Genomic DNA, 21,760 nt, shown 5'->3' with positions numbered 1-21,760 from the left:
TTTTTTATAGACTCACCTGAAATCCTGGTTTTACAGACCACAACATTACTGATATTATATGAGCGATAGGGTGGAATGTACACTGGAATTGGAGATAGAAAACCCAACTTTGAATGGTTGTTCACTGCTTTTTATCTATGTGACTTGGGCAAATTCCTGAAACTCTCTAAGCCTCAGCGTCTCCCCCTGCAAAGTGGGAATAATAATACCATCTTTACTGGATTATGGTAGAGATTAAATGAGACAACCATGTGAAAGTATTACACACAGTGTGTAGTAGAAGCTTAATAAATGTTTGCTAAAATCAAACTAAAATGGTACACAGACTTGGTGTGTACTTTAGGAACAAAAAATTTCAGTGATTTCATGGGCTGTGTGGTGAAAGATGTGTTTTTAAAAAATCTTATTAAATGTTCATTTATGTGACACATTTTAATGACTTCAGAAGAACCATAGTTTTCACTGGATCAATTAACCATAATTTTAAAATTGCTAAATATGTTTTTATATGACTTTTTTGTACTCTTTTCCACACAGTGATAATATGTACTCTTTTCTACATAGGACCTTTATCCTCTTTTTTGGCCTCAATATTGTTTGAGTGTTATCTTTTACCCTATGGAAGATTAGCAGAAACAAGCAAAGAAGCCTTGCTTCATACTGCTTTTTTCATCTTCATGGAGCTGAAACCAAATGAAATAGATTACAACAGAGATTTAGGGTGTGTGGAAGAATAATCTCTCTAACCCATTTAATCTCCATAAATCTGGCCTCCACATTTATCAGTCCACCATATGAGGTGCCTTTGTTATTGTTGTCATTCACTAATGGAAAGAAACCTGGATATCTTTAAGAACGCTCATCTTCTCAGCCTCTCTGTTGCATTTAGTGTGTTAGTTGCCCCCTCCTGGAATGGATGCCAGGATAATATTTTTGAAAGAGTAGCCAGTGTTTTGTTTTATTTTGTTTTTCCTCCAAGTTCCCCCTTTCCCTTCCCAGACTGCCCTCATACCACTGTCCAGTAGGTTAATGGCCTGAGTTCATGGTCTCAGAGGAAGGGTATGACAGGGTATAAAGCAGAAAGAAGACTCTGTGTCTCTGGCTTTTTTTTTTTTTTTTGTAAGTTCCAAAAGCCAAAACTCTTGGAGAATTTAGAGAATTGGGACAGAGGTAAGGCATCAGATTCAGAAAAACAGGTATTTTCCTTTGGGTTGAGAAAAAGAGTCCCTTAGTCTGGGAAGAGGAGTGGAGAGCTCAGTGGCTATCAAAGAGAGGGGCTCTTCTAGTGTGGATGCCACTGGGGCAGAGAAACTCCGCACCCTCCTTCCTGGCAAAGCCCCTTCCCCCTGGACACAGCAAGACCCCAGAGAGGGAGTGGTTGCCTGCCAGCTCTAGGTTGGTGGGGCCGTAAAGAGCCCTGAGGAGATTCTTGCGCTCTGCCATTAAGCAGGAAATCCATGGTGGAAGCTGGCCGGCTGGAAGAGGGGCTGCCAGCAGTAATGGGGATGTGATAGTGATGACCACTGTGGTGCAGTGCTCATAATCAAATGAGAAAGGGGACAAGTCTCTCAAGGGTCACATGAGCCCATCCCCACGAGGCCCCTGGAGCTTAGTAAACTCCGGAAAGTAGGTGAGAACCCCAGGCTGGGCAAAAATAAGCTTCTGCTTCCTCTTGCAAAAAGGAGTTGAACCTCTGGAAGTTAATTTGAATTATGCAATAAAATTACACCCCTTTTCAACTTGCTGGTGGACTACAGTTAACATCTAGTCTATACTGTAGTCTCCTAGTGCTGGGTAGTCCTTTTGTGCTCAGACTATTCCTCATCCAGAGTGACTATGGACCCCAAGGCACTCAACGAAGGTCCGGCTCACAGAAAGTCTCAAGAATAGTTTTTGATGGAAAATTTTCTACATCACTTGCATATAGATTCTAGCAGATTTTTTCCCCAAGTCTTTTCAGCTTCCTTTGATCCTCACCCCATCCCCACTGTTCTCACTTGATGGTCCATGCTTTAGGATGTGTGTGTGTGCCTGATAATGTGCTGAGCATGAAGAATGCAGCAACCCACAGGACAGATGTGCCTCTTGGGAGACTGTGGTCTGGTGAGGAGACAGATATTGTAAAAGGTAATTGCATGAACATTATACCGTATATGCATTCAGTGCAATGACTATGCACTATTAAGTACAATGAGAATATATAACAAGGAGAACCTAATTAGACTAGGTGTCCGGAGAAGTCCTCCCTGAAGAAGCGGCATTTAGAGTGAAATAGGGAGAATGAGTCGAAGGTAGGCAGCTAAGACTGAATAGATGTGAGTGGGGTCGGGGGAAGAGGTTAGTGTTCTAGGCACAGAAACACCAGGAGCAAAGACCCCAGAGGGTAAAAGGTCATGTCCTTCAACTCACACGGAGGAGGGTGTCCAGAATGGAGAGAACTGGTGGGAAAGCAGATGGAATGACCCTGGAGCTCTAAGCAGTCATGCAGCTGCACACAGGTCACGTTAAAACAGCAAACCTGGGCACTGAGAGCAAAGGAGAAGTATCCATGAAGTCAGTACAGGGAAGTGACGTGAGCAGATGTGAAAGTACTTAAAATGAGTACAACTGTAGTAAGATACAATTTTCATCTAAAATATTGAGAAAAATTAAACAATATGATGATATCCAGGGTTGGTAAGATGGTGGCAAATAAACACGTTCCTGCACTGCTGGAGTGAATATAAATTGATGCCTCCCTTTGAAGAGCAATTTAGAAATATATATTAAAAATCGGGGCTTCCCTGGTGGCGCAGTGGTTGAGAGTCTGCCTGCTAATGCAGGGAACACGGGTTCGAGCCCTGGTCTGGGAAGATCCCACATGCTGCGGAGCAACTAGGCCCGTGAGCCACAACTACTGAGCCTGCGCGTCTGGAGCCTGTGCTCCGCAACAAGAGAGGCCACGATAGTGAGAGGCCCACGCACCGCGATGAAGAGTGGCCCTCACTTGCTGCAACTAGAGAAAGCCCTCAGAGAAACGAAGACCCAACACAGCCAAAAATAAATTAATTAATTAAAAAAAAAAAATTGAAATGACCAACAAGTTCCACCATAAGGATTTACACTATGACTATGTTCTCAAAATGTAACTAGTTTTCCAGTAAGACCCAACAAAGCATCTTCTTTAATCATCTTTAAGTTTTAGCAACAAAAACTGGACATAATCTAAATGTCCATTATAGGGGATTGGCTAAATAAATCATGGCTAAATCATATGATGGAATGTTATGACACATTAACAATATATTGCACATCTGTTTGGACTAATATGGAAGATCTCAGAGATATTTAAGCCTGTGTAGTATGATTTCACTTATATACATACTTAATGGCAGTTGCATATGTATGGGGATTATAAATTAAGTTTTTATTTATTATATAAAAATTTTTATTATATAACTTTATTATATAAATTAAGATTTTTAATGGAAGGATAGATACACAAGAAAGTGCTAAGTTGGCTACCTTTGGGGAAAGGAACCACTGGTGATAGCTGGGAGAATTTTACTTTGATTTCTTTCCTACTGTACTTGTGTAGCAGACATAGTTTGTTGCCTTTCCTCCGTCCATTTCCCACATCATTGTTGTTAACAGAAGCCTGAGGTTTTTGAGCTACCACCTCTCAGCGTTGGTGACCCAATCCCCAACGCAGGGGTAAATTGTGCGTAATCCTAGAGTCTCAAGGTAATCTCAGTTTGAGGGTAGGCTGCGACCCAAGTCTCATCTATGAGATGATCTTCTGGAAGCCTCAGGGAGAGCTTGCCTCACTCTTAAGAAGACACTAGAAGACTTTGGTCCTTTTCTTGACTCCAGGCTGCTACGGCCATTTTACGACAATGCAGGAAATTAGTTTTAGGGTCATGTCAAAGCTGAGGATGTCAGAGGGAAGAGCTTTATGAGAGAGAAGAACCTGTATCACCGGTGAATTTGTTGAGCTTCCAGTTATGCCAGCCATGGAGCCCCTTTCTGGCCAGACCTCTTGCTATGTGAGATAGTAAATTTTATTATTGTTTAAACCATTGCATTAGGGTCGTCACTATTTGGAATCAGTTATCCTATTTCATATAGTGTTTTCAAGGACTCAATCTCCCAAAGGTACAGCCCATGGAGTAAGAATTGGGAGGAGCAGGCAGGACCTTGGCGGGCAGGAGGAACTGGTGACAGCAGTACCTGCAACCATGGGGGTGACTCCAAGACGAAAAGAAGGGCATGGGGAGGAAATCTAAGCTCTTTCCACTTCCTGCCTTCCAATTTCCACTTTTCTAGATTAATTCTTTTATACTCTCAAGTATTTGCCCTATCCCCATCCCCTGGATTTGAAATGACTTATGATCAAAACAAAGGGGCAATAAACCCAATTAATCACTACAGGGTAAAAGCAGAAGCCAAGACATAAAAGGCAAGACAAAAATTATATTAAAAAAAAATCCTCATTGGCATAAACTGTAGCAATTGAGAATCTGTCTCAGCTCGGGGGTAAAAACTTATCCATATATTCACCCATTCACACTTCCTTCCATCCTTTTAAGGAGGAAGGCAGATCCTTAATCCTTCACACAGCTATCATTTCTATCTGTAGTCTTGGTATAAATCCTCAAGTTTCAACAGAGCTATGAATACAACTAAAAGAGAAGACAGAGCTGGTTACATTAGTGAGATTGGGGAAGTTCCTAACTTCTAAAGTAGGAAGAATGAGAAATAAAAAGGACTGATTCTGTTCCAACAATGGCTGGTAGAGCCAAAGAAAAAAGTCACCAACTTCAAAATTACAGAACGATTCACTCTTTAAGAACCAGGACAAAACTGGCTTTTCTTATTTCCGTGGAAAGTAAAACTGCAGAGGAAAAAAGCATGTCTCTCTTACTCTGAATTACCAAAGACAGGAAGGAATGTCATCTGCGCAAAGAAGAGGAAGGGTGTCTCTTAGTCTCCTACAATCTGCTCCTTGAGAACCATACTTGAAGTGCGTCTGTATAAGTGTACTAGCAGGACCCTCAGAGTTTCATATTTTTTCAAGTGGCCTGTAAGAAAAGTGTGAGGAGGTGGGGAGGAGGAAGGAAAAGAAAACTGACTGATGGTCCCGGAGATTTTGTCCTTCCTCGTGTTACATTTGACAACCGCAGTGGCGATTTTGTGCTCCTCTTTGTATGACACTATTTCTCTACAGGTGAAGGGAACAGACATCTTTGCACCATAGGCACTGCAATGACAACCCCCTGGGACATATTTCAGTAGGACTTCAAGTGAATAATAATACATGCCTATCCGACTCTTATCTAGCAGATCAAATTCTTTATCAGTGACCTACACACTTGAAGCCCTCATTTTCCTCTATAAGCTTCCAAAAGACTTAACTGTCAGCTAGCTTATGTGGTGATTTCCTGGCTTTTTAGGATTTTCTTTCCTTTTCCGTAACATGGCTTTTTTTTTTTTTAACATCTTTATTGGAGTATAATTGCTTTACAATGTTGTGTTAGTTTCTGCTGTATAACAAAGTGAATCAGCTATATGTATACATATATCCCCATATCCCCTCCCTCTTGCATCTCCTCCTACCCTCCCTATCCTACCCCTCTAGGTGGTTACAGGGCACCAAGCTGATCTCCCTGTGCTATGCGGCTGCTTCCCACTACCTATCTGTTTTACATTTGGTAGTATATATAAGTCCATGCCACTCTCTCACTTCGTCCCAGCTTACCCTTCCCCCTCCCCGTGTCCTCAAGTCCATTCTCTACATCTGCGTCTTTATTCCTGTCCTGCCCCTGGGTTCTTCAGAACCTTTTTTTTTTTAGATTCCATATGTATGGGTTAGCATAAGGTATTTGTTTTTCTCTTTCTGACTCACTTCACTCTGTATGACAGACTCTAGGTCTATCCACCTCACTACAAATAACTCAATTTCATTTCTTTCTATGGCTGAGCAACATTCCGTTGTATATATGTGCCACATCTTCTTTATCCATTCATCTGTCGATGGACACTTAGGTTGCTTCCATGTCCTGGCTATTGTAAATAGAGCTGCAACGAACATTGTGGTACATGCCTCTTTTTGAATTATGGTTTTCTCAGGGTATATGCCCAGTAGTGGGATTGCTGGGTTGCACGGTAACATGGCTTTTTTAAAATGAGTGCTCTCCATAGGGAATTAATTATCACCTTGAAGTATATATTCATAGAGTTCCACCAAGATGTCTAAAAAATTATCAAACTCTTGACAGACCCACTATGAAGCTTTAAAAAATCGTGTAACGTATGTGTGGATTTTTTCCAACTTTATCGAATCAGAAAATTTTTATTTGGGATATAAGACATTCTCTCTGACTTGTCTTCTTCTTCTCTCTCTCTCTCTTTCTCTCAAGCTCACTGGCTGCTAACATCCAGTGTGCATGTGCCAGTGCACACGTTTCATGACAGTTCTGTGTGAGACGAAATCTCTGTCCTGGGAAGAGAGGAGCTCCGTGGGTGTGCAGAGCCATCACTGCATGGATATTGGTTTTACAGAGAGGAGCTCGTGATAGCCCACCTTGTTTGCAGTGTATAGAGCTTTTAGAAATGTGATAATTGTGCAGTATGTCATTGAGGGACAATGGCACTACTCCAGTTGCCATATTCACACGAGACAACATAGTTAAATATTGGAAAGGTTGCAACTTCTAAAAGAGCAGCAACTGCAGTCCTTATGGAGGCTACTTTCCATCCTTAACTCGTAACAGATGAGACCTTGTTGAGGTATGTATGGCATAAAATGCCATGAAGGCTAACACTGGGGACTTTGAATTGCATGGAGTGACAAGATTTAAGGAAGGAGCAACAGAGGCCCCATCCTCAGACTCTGCCACTTACAGTTTGGGGTTGTGCAGATACATTTGGGAAAGGCTGGGAAGGAACCTCAACAGCCATTTTCGCTCTGAGATGAAAGGCAGTGTCGTGCAGTGTTGCCGCGTGGGTTTGTTGAGGGGAGACATCTTGGGGTTGAATCTGCAGGACGTGGTTTACTAATGGTAGGGTTGCAGGCCAGCAGTCTAACCTCTGATTGTCAGTTTCCTCAACTATTAATATCTGGACTTTGTAACCTAAACTGGGATTCAGCATCAGGGGTCACGATGCTGTGTTGGGGGGCTGGTCCCCTCCTCCCCAGACCTTTATTTGCATGAGTTAACCTCTATGAGGGAAAGGAGATCTGTAAGGAAGAAGTTTTATGGCTGAGAACCTGATATTAGAAGAATGGGAAATGGCGTAAGTTATCTTCTTTGGGCCACACAAGGTGAGAAAGGATACAGGCAGAAGCTAAGGGAGTTGTTTTCAAAATGGATTTTTTTTTTACACTTGGAAAACAAGGAGTGTAGTTCAGAGTATGAAGCACCAAATTCCTATTGAAAGTTGAGGAGAAAAATATTCTTTCCATTTCTGCAAGGGTGCAATGCATCTTCAACAGAGTTGAAGACTGAAGGAAGCCTGGTATAATTTAGTAACATGGGGTATATAATGTCAGAGCACCAGGAAAGGCACTTTAGACAGAGAAACCACATTCCCAATAAAGGCCCTGACAGCAGAGCAGGGGCACAGAGCCTTCCTCGGGTGGCTGGCTGGCAGAGGGTACCTCTCGGGATGCTGAAGCAGGAGTACATGAGTTGACTAATCATGACCACGGAGAAGAGATGCCTCCAGAAATCCCCGGGGGCCAGTGTAAGGAGAGTGCCAAGGACTTCAAATAATGCAGATGGAGCCTCTGAACCAACAACTTATAGGTATTAATATCACCATGATCTTATTCACACACCTATAGGTTAGTGGGATGTTGAGACATTCAGATGACCTGTAGTGATGGGGATGATACTACTGTTCCCTCTAATAGCCTTAATAAGGATTAATGAGACAACGTATGTGAAAATGTAGCACAGTGCCTGGTATGTAATAGTAAGCACTCTGCTAATTTCCTTTACAAGCTTCACCTTTATAAGAGACTTTTTAAAAGATCAATCTAGTATATTTATCCTTTCCATGATTTTGTATCACAGAAGACATGTACCTCATTTTTTCATGTTATGGAAAGATAAACAGAAATAAATGAATTCCTCTCTGCTTTAGAAGGTGCTTGTCATTTTACTTAGGCGTCAAATAGCTTAGAAATAAATAAATAAATAAGTGAAACATCTGGGGCTTTAGTGGGTCTTTCAGTTTATTAAGACACTAATGTATGAGAGAAATACTTTAGTGGTTCTGGAAATGCTTACTTTGCATGGGTTACTATATGAGCCCTAAAGAAGATGGTTAAAAGGTAAAGTGGGAACGAAAAGGAATACTCTCTAAGGTCACACACACACTAAAGGATTGGTATAAAAGACCTCCATGGCATTATATTCTATTTATGATATTTCACTAGATTCTTGTTACACTTAGAAAAAGCAATCTCAACTTTTTATGTGATGCTATACAACAGCCCTGATTGGGCTGTTGCAAGGTCATTAATGAGTTTCAGTTGTCCCCCAAAGTCTTTTTTACACTTGACTTCTAGTGCTTGGAAATTTTCCAATAGAATGAACACTTCTACGTTAGGGCAGGGATGGAAAATTTCTTACCTCCTATGTTTGTATGTGCAGACATCACTAATCAATCATTGTTCTTTTCTGCTGAGTCACCTTCTCAACACAGTGCTATAAGCAGCCACTTCCAATCAAAAGAGTTAAAATCAATTTTAGCTATCTGCCTTAAAGCTTTGCTGTCTATGAAATGCAAATATTTGAAGAGTGAAAATGTAAGTTATCAATCAATGACACCAAATGTTTAAAAAAAAATTGAAATCAGCACATGCTCTGGCATTAGAGGAGAGAACTCAAGGGCTCTGGAAGAGGGGAAGGTAGGCAGGAGAATCTAGGAGCTCCCTGAAGATATACTTTACCTACTTAACAATTTTGCCTAAGGCCAGTGCTGCCAAAAGGACCAGTTCTCTCCAGGGCATCTTTTTCAGCCATTTACCATCAAATAAAACTTAACAACTGGCATATGATTTCTTAGGCCAAGGGCATTTTACTTTTTGAAATTTTAAAGTACTTGTTAGGTAAGCTACTTTAAAAATTCAAGAGCCATAAAAGAATCCCAGAAGCAGCAAGAACAGTGCAGAGGAAGGTGAGCAAGGTGTAGCTTATCATAGCAGGGGCTGTGTATCTGTATATTGTGCACACACAGGTGCTCTTGGGCATGCATACAGGAAGATTACTATGTACTTCCATAGTTACCAATCTGGAAGAGGGGAAGGTAGCACACTGGCAATTCAACAGGTAAGGGAAGACAAGATGAAGTACATTTAAAAAGGACTTGAGGGCTTCCCTGGTGGCGCAGTGGTTGAGAGTCTGCCTGCCAATGCAGGGGACACGGGTTCGAGCCCTGGTCTGGGAAGATCCCACATGCCGCGGAGCAACTGGGCCCGTGAGCCATAATTACTGAGCCTGTGCTCCACAACAAGAGATGCCGCGATAGTGAGAAGGCCCGCACACCGCGATGAAGAGCGGCCCCCACTTGCCACAACTAGAGAAAGCCCTCGCACAGAAACGAAGACCCAACACAGCCATAAATAAATAAATTTAAAAAGAAAAAAGGACTTGAGCCTTTGGCCAAGAGGTAGTAATAGGGATTTACTTTCCCACCAGAAACAACAACAAAAATGAACAAAATATATGAAACAACAAATTGTGAGACACTGGATATCAGGCAACAAAGGACAGTGATCCTGACAGATGGGAAATCAATGAGGTGAGCCTAAATTCTCCCCAACTTACTGCCCTGAGCAAGTTTCTAAGCCTTGGTGCAGGGAGAGGGAACCCAGGCAGATCCAGAAGACTTCCTGCATTGAAGAGACAGACCTGAGAGTCCAGGGAGAATAAGGTAGCTATAGTTTAGAAGATAGAGCACAGGAGAGGAGAGAGCTTCACAGAGGAGAACTCCAGAGATCTACAGAGGGTCCCCCTTGTAGAACAGTGATTAGCACAGGCATGTGGAGTAACTCCAGGAGACTGAGGAGAGTCACCTGAAAGGATTAGAGCATGGTTTCTCAATCCCAGTATTACTGACATTTTTGGTTTCATAATTCTTTGTTGTGGGGGCCGTCCTGTGTATTCTAGGATGTTTAGGAGCATCCCTGTAGGATGCTGTAGCATCCCTGTAGGATGTTTAGGAGCCTCTACCCACTACATCCAGTAGCACTCATCATTCCCCCAGTTTCTAGTTGTGACAACCAAAAATGTCTCTATACATTGCCAAATGTCCCTGGTAAGGCAAAATTTCCCTAATTGAGAATTACTGGATTAAAGGAAACAGAGCCTAGTGCCCACATAGGGCTGGAAACAGAGCTTGATCTGACCAGCCAGGCTGGAAAACCTCAAGATCCACAGGACATTGGACTGAGTACACAGAAGGGTCTTAATTCAGTAGTGAGGAATAATTAGCCTCAAACTGAGCACTGCTCCCGTCCCACCTAACAAAATCTTAAAAGCAAGAACCAACAGTATCAAACTATTGGCAAGCAATTCAGCTGCGCTTCAGAACAAAACTCGAGAATACTTCAGGAATGCAAAATATATAGCACTCAACAAGGCAAAATTTACAATGTCTGGAGTCAAGTGAAAAATTACCAGGCATGCAAAGAAGCAGGAAAATATAATCTATAAATAATGAGGAAATCAGTCAGTCAATCAAAACTGACTCAGAACTGACACAGATATTTAGAATTAGTGGATAGGAATATTAAAATTGTTATTAAATGTGTATCCTATATGATCAAAAAGTTAACTAGAGACATGGAAGATATAAAACTTCAAAAGATGGCTATTATAAAGTATAAGATATAAAACCACAGTGGGTGAGGTTTGTGACAGACATCAGAGAAGAAAAGATTAGTGAATTTGATGACATAATAATAAAAACAAAGGGAAAACATTTTTAAAAATGAACAGAGCATCAGTGAGTTGTGGGAAAACTTCAAGTCGCTCCATATCATTAGAATCTCCAGAGGAGAGAAGAGAGTGGGGACTACAGAAAAATATTTGAAGACATAATTGTTGAAAGTTTTCCAAATTTCATGAAACCCATAAACCCACAGGTTCAAGAAGCCTCGTGAATCCTAAGCACAAGAAACACCAAGTTAAACACACGAAGGTACATCATAATAAAACTGCTCAAAGTAGTAATAACACAAAAATCGTACAGAGGAACAAAAATGGATGAAAGCAGATTTCACATTAGAAATAATACAAATGAGAAGATAATGTATACTCATATTGGAGCAACACTTCTAATGTACTGAAAGAAAAAAACTGCCAACTTAGAATTCTATACCTAGCAAAAATATCTTCCAAAAGCAAAAGTAAGATAACATTTTCAGAAACACAAAAACTGTAAGAATCTGTTACCAGCACACCCACGTTATAAGAAATATTTAAAAGGTCTTTTAGGTAGAAGGAAATGTTGCTGTGTAGAAATATGAACCTACACAATAAAATAAAGAACACTGGAAATGATGATTACTTGGTAAACATATATGATTTTTACTTATTATTAAATCTTTTTAAAAGATAAATGAATGTTGTGTTTTAAAATATATATAAAAGTAAAATGCATAACACTAGTAGCATAAATGTCAGCAGGAAAGAAATAGAAAAATATTATTGTAAGTTTCTTATACCAGGAAACTTAGAGGAAGATAATATATGATAAACTTATCACTTAGAGGAAGATAATATATATGATAAACCCTAAAGCATCAACTAAAATAATGAAATGAGTTGTAACTAACAAGCCAACAAAGGAGATATAATGGAATCATTAAAAATTCAATTATTACAAATGAAGCCAGGAAAAGAGTAAAAATGAACAAAGATGAAGTAGGATGAATAAAAAAACAAATAGCAAAATAACTGTGTCAATTATGGATTTATTGGTTCTCAATTTTAGAAATGGGCAAAAACATTGAACAGATTATTCAACAAAGAAGATACACAACATGAATATATCTCAAAGTAATTATAATGATTGAAAGAAGCCAGACAATAGAGTATACTGTATGATTCCATTTATTTAAAATTCTAGACAATGAAAGCTAATCTTTAGTGACAGAAAGCAGATCGCTAATTGTTGGGAATTGAAGGTGATAAAGGAGGTTTGGGATGAAAGGGATTACAGGAGGAAATTTTGGGGGGTATAATATGCTCATTATCTTGATTGTTGTTTATTGATCATGGGTATATAAGTATATTGAAACATATCAAATTGTACCTGTGTAGTTTTTTGTATACAGTTTAGCTTCAACAAAGCTGTTAAAAATGGAAATTATAAGAAGAGTTTCTAGGGGACATCATAAAGGATATACTTGACCTTGATACCAGAATGGAGATCAGAAGATCTGAGATCTAGTTCCTATTCTGCTTCACGTGTGTCAAATAAACTTGTTATAGGCACATAAATTCTCTTGGTCTCAATTCCTAATTTATAAAGTCAGATAGCCAATTTGGTGATCCTTAGTGTCCTTATAACTCCAAAATCTAATAATAGATAAAAGCTAATAGAAGGGAGGTTGAATGGTGAAGTGGAATCAGACCCCCCTGGGCCTGAATTTCAGCTTTAACACTCATTACTTGTGTGACCTGAGATTAATTATTCAACACTCCTAAACTGTTAGAGAGCAAGTTCCATGAGGAAAGGACTGTTGGCTTGTTCCTTCTGTAACCCAGAGCCTGGTGTAGACACATATTGGCATATACACGAATGTTTTCCTTTTCTGCAAAATGAAAACAATAATAAGCTTACTTGTAGCAGGGGCTGTTGATGCTCCACCCCACTCTCATATCCTTTTGTCCCAATTCTACTTTTACTTCTGAAGACGGCGACAGCTTCTGGCATGCTTCCTACCTCAAACACTGGGAAGGCACCATAGGTAGGGAAACAGTGCACTCAAGAAGGGCTCTGGTAGCAGGGACAGAGGTTGGCTGTGTCTGAGGGCTTTCTCAGGAGCCACTGGAGCTTCTTGGCCTCAGGGGAAGTTGGTGCCCTGAGGGCCACCCTTAAACAATGAAGGTGGGACGCTGGGGATAAATGTCCCAGCCTCCAGGCTTCCCAGCGGGATAATTCTGAAGTCTATTCCACACAGTTCCTCGGAGAGTCCCCAATGGGACTGAGCCCCAGGTGCCCACAGTGGGACCCCACTCAATTCATACGTTTCACTAGCTTTTCTCCTTTCCTTGAATTACTTTTCCAGTGTTTCACTTGTGCATCCTGGATCACTTCCTAAATGAACTTCTTGTTTCTACATCTAAGGCAGAATTAGTGTCTGTCTGTGGGGGAACTCAAACGAAGACACTCTCTGTGATGGCTAATTTTATGTGTCAACTTGATTGGATGAGGGATGCCCAGATAGCTGGTAAAACATTATTTCCGGGTGTGTCTGTGAAGGTGCTCTGAAGAGATCTGCTTTGAATCAGTAGATTGATGTGGCCCCAAACAGAACAAAAAGGCAGAGGAAGGGGTGACTTTCCACTCTACTTGAGCTGGGATATCCATCTTCTCCTGTCCTTGGACATGGCACTCCTGGTTCTTGGCCTTCAGACTCAGACTAGGACTTACAACGTTGGCTGCCCTGGTTCTCAGGCTTTTGGGTTTGGACTGGATCTACACCACCAGCTTTCCTGGGCTTCCAGTTTGCTGACAGCAGATGTGGCACCTCTCCGCCTCCATAGTACTGTGAGTCAATCCCTCATAATAAATTATCTATCATCTATCTATCTACTTGCTATCATCTATCTACCTATCTATCTACCTGCTATCTATCTATCTGCTATCTATCTACCTGCTATCTATCTACCTGCTATGTATCTACCTATCTATCATCTACCTGCTATCTATCTATCTATCTGCTATCTATCTATAATCTACCTGCTATCTATCTATCTACCTGCTATCTATTTATCTATCTATCTAACTGCTATCTATCTATCTATCTACATTCTATTGGTTCTTTTCCTCTGGAGAACTCTGACTAATACACTACCTCTTGTGGATCGTGTAGGGATTAAATAGGACACATAAAGGGTTTTGCCTACTGCCTGGTGAGTTGCTGCTATTTTAACACTGTTTCCTTCAGAGACCTGAGAGAAAGTGACTATGCTAATTTTGAGTTCATGAGTGAGGGGGGAAGGGAATTTTGTGTGAGGAAAGACATGTACCTGAGAATTTATAAAAGTAAAATGGAAAGAATCCAGAAAAAAAGTAGATAATTGTCTCAAGAGCACAAAGGAAAGACCATGTGAGGACACAGAGAGAAGACGGCCATCTACAAGCCAGGAGGAGAGCTCTCACCAGAAACTGAATTTGCTGGCACCTTGATCATGGACTTCCAGCCTTCAGAACTGTGAGAAAATAAACGTTAAGCCATTGAGTTTGTGCTGTTTTGTTATAGCAGCCTGAGCAGACTAATACTATAAGGTACCTTAAACACTATAAAGCAAAGTATAAACCCAACTCAAGAGGAATGGGAATTTTCCAAAGCTAAAATTTTGATTGTATCATTGCAACTCAAGTGAATAAGGAAAGCTGAAACTATTTAAAACCGAAGCAAACAAATAAAACAGAATCAACATGCAAGGTTGTCAGATTTAGCAAATATATTACAGAATGCTCAGTTAAATTTGAATTTCAGGTAAACAATGATTTTTAGTATAAGTACATCCCCAATACTGCATGAGACATATTTATACTAAAAATCATTTGCTGCTTATCTGAAATTCAAATGTAACTGGACATCCTGTTTTTTATCTGACAAACTTATCAATGTGATTATATAGGAAGCTCTCTGAGAAGCTCGAGTTTTTATAAAAAGCTATGTACAAAAGATGAAAAAAATGAAGGATTGATTTTTAAAGAAAAGTGGCTCAACATGAGGGAATTTTACGAGGAAGGCTAAAACCCAGGCTGAGCTGAGGCTCACAAAACAAACTAAAGAAAAGAACAAATTCTTTAAAGCTCAAGAAAAACAGGGATAGTATTGGCCCACAACACGGGGAAGCTGGTATAAAGTTGACAGATGACAGAAGACAACTACTGAACTTTCCTTCTGCCTTGTATTATTCACCAAGGAAAATACCCTTTCCCCCCGTCCCCACTCCCCCAGTCCCAGGAAAAAAAATCCCAGCCAACTGATGTTCTAGCAGGCTAGGAATTACAGATGATCTATCTCATCACCTTCAATAAGCTCAGAAGATTTATATCCCAAATTACTAAAATAAAGTGAGGATGTGATCTTACTTTTTGCTCTGAGAAATCACAGACAATGAGACAGGTGCCAGAAAATTGAGCACAGGTCAATATTCTTATTTTCAGGAAGAGGAAACAAGTGGACACTACTGAGTACTGAGTGGAAAATCCAATATCTAGAAAAATTTCTAAGGTGGGTTCCTACAGAACAAGTCACGTCAAATGAACTTTATTTTCTTTCTGGGTAGGATTATGAGACTTATGCATCAGGAGAATACTATGGTGACAAAGCACCTAGATTTCAACAAGGCATTTGAGATGTCCTTAGACATCCAAGAGATGTCAACCAGGCAGTAGGAGGATTATGGGAGGGTTCAGGATAGAATGGAGGTAGAGATATAAATGTAGGATTCATGCATGCCTAGACGATAGAGGAGCTCACCTAGGGAGGGGGAATCTAGAGAAGACAGAGGAGATCATAAACTGAACCCAGAGGCATTTGAGAAGATGTGAAAGAGAGGGAAGGAGAGTGAGAAGGTGAAGCCAGTGAAGTAAAAAAAAAGAACCATGATCAACAGACCAAAGAGACCAAGGCAACAGTGATCAATTATGTCAAATGCATAAACTGCTTCAGATGAGAACCAAGAAGTGATGTGGTCACATGATGAGGGAGAGGGAGAAGCAAAGGGATGCTATAGGCTTCTGTTAAATGTAGCTAAGAAAATAAATGAAAGCATAAGAATTCAAACTTATTTTGATAAATTGTAGTGTAAAGCTTAAATCATCAAGAAAACTTAAACATGATAAATGCTAGGTCCAGCATTTAGATTCAGACTAGAAACTATAAAATCATACATGCGTGCATTCAAAAGACTGAAAGAGTATGTCCCAAAACATCAACAATTCTTATCCATAATTGTTGGAGCTAAAGATGATATTTGTTTTTCTTACTGTTTTCATAATTTCAAAATTTTGTCTATAATAAATATGCATTACTTCAATTTTTAAAATTAAAAAAAATTTTTTTGGCCGCACCATGCTGCTTGTGGGGTCTTACCCAATCAGGGATTGAAGCCACAGCACCCTTGGCAGTGAAAGCAGGGAGTCCTAACCACTGGACCGCCAGGGGATTCCCAAATATGCATTACTTTAGTAGTCAGAAAAATATAAGTTAGAAAATATCAGTTGTATATAAATAAGGATGGGAAGAACTTGTTTTAATTTATGCAAAAAAAATCCCAAAACATGTTGAAAAAGATCTTGGGCTGCATTAATAAATGTGTAACATGCGTTGCTGTATTACTGCCACTGGAAGTGGGAAAACTGAACAGATTCCCTGCCAGAAAGTACACAGATAAGGTCAGGATAGGAAGAGATCTAGAAAGAATGTCATGGGAAAAAGTTGAGGAAAATAGAAAAGTGAATCTTAGAAAATGTAAGCCATAGGTGACATGGGATGAGTTGGTGTGTAGTGAAAAGAATCAGGTAGACTCAGCCCCACCTGTAACTCTGGGCAAGTCACTCAAGTTTTCTGACTCCCAGGATCCTTGTTGATAAAGTAGCAATAGCATCTTTTGAATAATATTGTGATTGGGTTACCCTCTCTTCTGGCTCCTGTGTCAGTTTCTCTGAATACAGATCTCATAAGCCCCTCTCAGAATTGTGGAGTTCCCCCCAAAAATCTACTCACACAGAAGCATTGGTGAGTTAAGTAGATTTCACTGGAGATTTGACCCAGTAGATGAATGAGGAAGTTCACGCTGCACACGTCCCAGAGGAAGAAGTTGTAAGCCTCCTCCCTACATTGCTGTTCTCTGCAAAGACTTTACCACTGTGGGCGATACGGGGGTGAGTAGGAATGTAGTGGGTGGGGCGTAGGGGGGTGGGTAATCCTTCCCCCATGCAGACTCACTGGCTTTTCTTCATCCTTCCAGGACATTGGGGTCTTCAAATTCCTTTCCCTTCTTCTATGAGAACAAGTCATCCTCTCCCAGTTCCTATCCTTAATTTGAAAAACCAAACTTATAATACTCAAAACAAAGATCCACTCATGTCGCAGAATCCACCTTCCATAGCAAACATGTTTCCGTCCCAAGCGTGGCTTTGGGATTTCAGAATCCCGTCCCTATCTCCCCACCCCAAGTGCTCTCAAGTTTTCCTTGCAAACACATTCAGTGCTCTTCCCATGAGGGGTTCAGCCATCCACTTACATACATAAACTATCTGGTACAGTACTGTCACTCAGTAGATGCTCCGGAAGTGATAATAGCTTTTGTTATTATTATCATGACTGTCTTTAAATATTTAAAAAGCCATGTGGCAGCTGAACATGGAGACATACTCTCTATAGTTTCCGATGACCCAATAGATTCAATTGATGTAAGTCACTGGGAGGCAGAATTTGGCTCCATGTTAAGGCAGACGTTTCCAGCAATTAGAACTATCCCATAATAGGACAGAGCTTCTCTAGGTGGTGTGTCCTTTACTGCTTGAATTGTTTGGAGACAGAGGAGAACGGGAGACAATAGATGGGCATTTGAACTAGTTGACCAAAACTCTCTCTTATGATGAATAATCTTGTGATACTATGAATGTTTTTTCTGTCTTTTCTGTTTCTTCCCAGTGTCACCAAAATCTAAGGTGATATTATACCACCATAAACCTGATCCCTTTTGGATCTGGTAGTGTTTAAAACACTCTGAGACAGAAAACTCCCTGGGAGGGGCTGGGGCCAACAGAGCTGCCTGTTTCCTGTCGCCACTTCAAAAGCCTTGGGGGAGAGGGAGGTTAATGCAGCTGCCCAGGCCACCAGAACTGTAGGATGCAGAGCTGTGCTGGGTCCTGGGGCCTCCTTGGCTGCAGCGATCAACTACAGGGAGGGGGAAACGGTAACCAGACTCCAGGACACCCAGGGGCTTTCAAGATACACTACATTTGCCATTTTCTAACCTTTTCAGGACACAGAATTAACACAAATTCCTCCACATGCCAGTGTGGCTTTGCCTATAGTATAATCTTTTTAAAAGGTTAAGTTAGTCCTGACTTTTACTGTTGCAGCATTTCAACTTAATGGTGCTCCATGCACAATCTAATTGGATTTTTATAGGCCTTTATTTAAAGAAATTTGTTTAGTGACAATGACAATGTATTATAGGTAGGTCCCTTTTGCATAATATCAAATTGACAGTAGTATAGACATTGCTAGACCATAACAGATTTCTACTAGGTGGTTATTATCTAAAGCCTACATCAGTTAAAGCACAAACCATACAAGAATGTATGTGTTCAATGATGTTAAAACCGACACTGCAAAATTAGAGAAAAGGGGTAGGTAGCCTGAGATCATGCTAGCAGGAGGGTTCATACTATACAATGAATATGTGACTTCTACAGAAAATTCCACTCATTTCAAGGGTGAAATAGATACTAGGTTGAATTTTTAAAGGCTATTTGTCCTAAGAGATTGTGAATTTATACTGCCTCAGGTTGTATTCCATCATTATAAAAGTCCAGGAATCCTTCGTAAGTTTGTTTTACCAGCCAGAATTGGGAATTATATTTCTTGCAATAAATTCCTTCACTTTGACTGTTTGACATTTCAGAAGTAACCCCTGGCTTAACTGGCTGCAGGTAAAAATTAGAGGCATAACTGGTTTTAATGTTGGTCTCTGGGTATACTTATTCCCAAGTATTCAACCAATTACATCTTTCTTTATATAATATTTTTTTATATTCCATAAGGTATATTTCTACCTGGTTTTCTCAATTATTAAATGGTTTTGCTCACTTTTGTTTTAGCTTTAGTTTATAAAATTTAACTCAGGTCTTTCCTTAAGAATGTGGTAAACGGACATGTTACAGAAAATCTTGCTGATGTTTTTTGAACATTTGAGATCTGGGTTATCCTTTCATTCTGGAAGCCAAGAGAATTGCTCTGTGTGTGCATTTTGAGTTAAATATTTTTTTCCCAGGTATTTTAAGTACTGTTAATATTTGTTTATCAAAATGGAGGAAGCATCAGTATTGTTCTGGGAACCCTAAGGATTAAGGTTTAACAGGAAAAGTTTGTAGGGTGTGGGACAAAGTAGAGGGAAAGCATAGTTAAGGAAAACAGAAAGTGATGATGATTAGGTTTTAATTCTCCCTGATGGAGTGGGTATAGATCAATTCATAACTGTAAAAAGAATGTAATCACATTTAGAAAAGGGAACCATCTTTTCCAAGACAAAGAGCAGTGATGGGCAGAGGGAGGGTCTGAAAGATGTAACTGTTGAATATGCCACTGAAAATTCAACTTTTGCCAGCCTCTTAGAAGGCTTAGAAGGCATCCATAAAGCATGTTTCTTATTTTTAATAAACTTTTAGTTTTAGAATAATTTTATATTTAAAGAGAAGTTGCAAAGATAGTACAGAGAGTTCCCATATTCCTCACATGCAATTTCCCCTGTTAATAACAGCTTACATTTGGATGGTATTTTTGTTACCATTAGTGAACTAATATTGATACATTATTATTAATGAAAGTACATATTTTATTCAGATTTTCTTAGTTTTACCTAATGTCCCTTTTCTATTCCAAAACCCCATCCAAGGCACCATATTACATTCAGTTGTCATGTCTCCTTCAGCTCCTCTTGACTGTGACAGTCTTTCAGACTTTCCTTGTTTTTGATGACCCTGACAGTTTTGAAGCATGCTGGTCAGACATTTGATAGAATGTCCCTCAATTTGAATTTATCTGATGTTTTTTCATGATTATATTGCGGTTGTGGGTTTTGGGAGGAAGACCACAAAGATAAAATGCCATTCTTACCACATCACATCTTGGGTACGTACAATTGACATGATGTCAGCCTTGTTAACACGGTGAAGTTAGCATTGATCACCTGGTTGAGGCAGTGTTTGTGAGGTTTCCTCAGTGTTAAGCTACCCTTTTCTCTCACTTTGCATACTATACTCTTTTGAAAGAAGTCACAATGTGAAGCCCGTATTTAAGGAGTGGGTACTTATGTTCCACCATCTTGAAGGCTGAGTATCTACATAAATTATTTGGAACTCTGCTGCACAGGAAATTTGGCTCTTCTGACCCATTTATTTATTTATTCAATCGTTTAGATAAGTATGGACTCATGGATATTTATTTTTATAGTTTGGGTTAGAATCCAATATGATTTTATTTATTTTGTTGCTCAAATTGTTCCAACTTTGGCTTTTGGCAGCTTCCTTCAGTTGGTTTCTGTGTTCCTTTGACATGCCCCTATTATTTTGGGTTTTTTTTCACCTTGGGCACTTTCTTACTTTCTGACCCTGCAAGATCCTCCAGTCTCATCATGTATATTTCCTGCTCTTAGCTCTAGAATCAGACATTTCCTCAAGGCACTCTGGTTGCTCTTATTGGAAAAAGTTATTAGATACTAAGGTCTGCACAAGGCATTCTTGTTGCCACGGGAGCACAGATGCTCCTAGGCCCTCACAGCTGACAGAGCAAAGAAATACTAACCAGCATACATGCATGCAACTTTAAATATTTCTCTACATAACCATGTGTATTTATATTAAGCTAAACATATATAGATACTGATGTTTCCCACTCTAATCCATTACCACATAGATTGTTCTTTCTCCCTTTCTTATCTGTATTTTCCACCTCCAGCAATGAAAAAACCTAGATCCCACCAATCACTGCTCGTTTATTTAATTGCTCAATTCCAGCATACATGTGCAGCAGCATTTTGAGTTAATTTTAATTAGTATGTAGCCTTTTAGACTGGCTTCTTTCACTTAACAGTATGCATTTAAGATTCATCCATTTCTTTGCATAGCTCATTCCTTCTTGCCACTAAATAGTATTCCATTGTATGAATGTACCACAGTTTGCTTATCTGTTCAACTTTTGAAGGACATCTCAGTTCTTTCCAGTTTTTAGAGATTATTAATAAAACTGCTATAAACATTTGTTTTCAAATGTGTGTGAAAATAAAATTTCAAATCAGTTGGTTAAATACCTAAAAACACGATTGTTGGGTCAATTGGTAAGATTATATTTAGCTTTGTAAGAAAGTGCCAAACTCTTCCAAAGTGGCTGCACCATTTTGCATTCCCACCAATGCAAATCAATGAATGAGAGTTCCTTTTGCTTCTCATCCTTACCAGTTTTTCTTTTATTTTAGTTATTATAATAGATAGTGGTATCTCATTTTTTAAAATAACAGCTTTTTATAGACATAATTCACCTACCAGAAAATGGACTCTTTTCATGTGCACATTTCAGTTGTTTCTATATAGTCACAGATCGGTGCAACAATCACCACTATCTACTTTTAGAATATTTTCATCACTCTCAAAAGAAAACCCATACCCATTGGCAGTTACTTCCCACTTTCTTCTTCCCCAGCCCTGGCAATCACTAATCTATTTTGTGCTTCCGTTGATTTTCTTATTCTGGACATTTCAATAAATGAACTCACATAAAATGTGGCCTTTT

Source organism: Balaenoptera borealis, assembly GCF_965194805.1.
Source record: "Balaenoptera borealis genome assembly, chromosome: 14".
Taxonomy (NCBI): domain Eukaryota; kingdom Metazoa; phylum Chordata; class Mammalia; order Artiodactyla; family Balaenopteridae; genus Balaenoptera; species Balaenoptera borealis.
This window is presented reverse-complemented; position numbering follows the sequence as displayed.